Source organism: Macaca nemestrina, chromosome 6 (assembly GCF_043159975.1).
Source record: "Macaca nemestrina isolate mMacNem1 chromosome 6, mMacNem.hap1, whole genome shotgun sequence".
In the NCBI taxonomy this organism is placed as follows: domain Eukaryota; kingdom Metazoa; phylum Chordata; class Mammalia; order Primates; family Cercopithecidae; genus Macaca; species Macaca nemestrina.
Genome location: NC_092130.1, coordinates 136,843,294 through 136,844,743, shown reverse-complemented (window position 1 = coordinate 136,844,743; position 1,450 = coordinate 136,843,294). Strand labels below are relative to the sequence as shown.

The window sequence follows — 1,450 nt, the reverse complement described above, 5'->3', positions numbered from 1 at the left end:
GCCTCAACAAAAGAAGCTTCATGATGGTTGGATAATATCTCCTTCCAAATAACATACAGGAAATCTTGATACTGTAAAATATCTGAATAAATATTCGATACTATACATAGCTTCACTAAATTGTACACAAGGCAATGATTCTGACTTTTATTATTGGTTCCTCTTTGTTCATGGCATCACTATATCTGATCAAAGAAGTTGTGAACTCATCACACAAAACTCAGTCAATGGTGCAATGTATATATTTTTTTAAAGTAACATAAATCTTTTATTGTAAGTCCATTTATTTATGTTACAATGAGAGTATCATAAAAAAACAAAAGTATCTTATTGATTTAAAAACATACAGGATGCTTCTTGAATTTATGTGTAATTCTTGTGCAAAGGCCATGCAACTCTTTTTCTGTATCATTCCAATTTTAGTATATGTGCTGCTGAAGCAAGAACAACATGTGTATTCTTGTTTATGACATATATGGATTTTCTGTATAATCTGTTTTACATAATCCCTGAGGAGGCAAGCCCTATATATTTAAAAAGGGAGTACCATGTTTATACTAGGAAAGAGAAGAAAATACACTGTAATTCCTGGAATACTTAATGATATAAATGCTGTGTGAAGTGTTTTATACAGATTTTCTCTTTTAATCTTCGTTTAAAGACTATGAGCACATTTTAGTCTTCCCATTTTATAGATTAAAACTTAACCTATATTTTCTCAAATCCAAGTTGAGAGAATGAATGAATGAATGAACTAGGAAATAAACTTAGCTCTATTTGTGGAAAAATTTTGTGATTTTCAACTAAACCATGCTACTGCTCTGCTACATAATTTATTTATTCATTTACTCACAAATATTTATTTACTACCTACTTTATGGCAGACACTATGCTAAATTATAAGGATAGAGAAATAATCAGTATATTTTTTTCAATGGTAGAAAAATGACAATTAAAATTAATTTTAAAATACAGTGACTATTCTCTGAAGGGAGGAAAGATCTCTTCTTATGTAATAATATCCTAAATAAATACAAGCAAATTTTATTACACACTAAAACTTTATTCATGGTAGTGATTTGTGATGTATCACAAAGGCTTCTTGTTACACTATTGTATGATTTAAGAGTATTTGATATGAATTGCTAGACAGCAAGGTCTAGTTTATCTTTAGATATATTGATTTTTCCAGACTAGATATTGTTTTTTAAAAATTGAACTTTTAGGAGAACTGTATTTGAACTTGCTGCATATGGGTGTGAATTCTGGCTAAGCAGAGAAATCTGTCTTAAAGGAGGTAGGGTTGAGAATTGGAACTCTAGGTAGTAACTCTCCACATCAGTGGTTCTCAACCTGAAACATGCATCAGAATCTCATATAGGAGTTGTTGAAACACAGATTTCTGGTCCTACTCCTGAAATTTCTGATTCAGTAAGTCTGAGATGGGGTA

At 30.4% G+C, this 1,450-nt stretch overlaps 1 non-coding gene across 1 annotated transcript; it reads right to left on the bottom strand.

Moving 5' to 3' along the window:
* Positions 1–339: 339 nt before the first annotated feature.
* Positions 340–443, bottom strand: LOC112427681 (U6 spliceosomal RNA). The gene has a single exon (XR_003019377.1). It is a non-coding gene; the product is annotated as a U6 spliceosomal RNA (small nuclear RNA).
* Between the last annotated feature and the right edge of the window lie 1,007 nt (positions 444–1,450).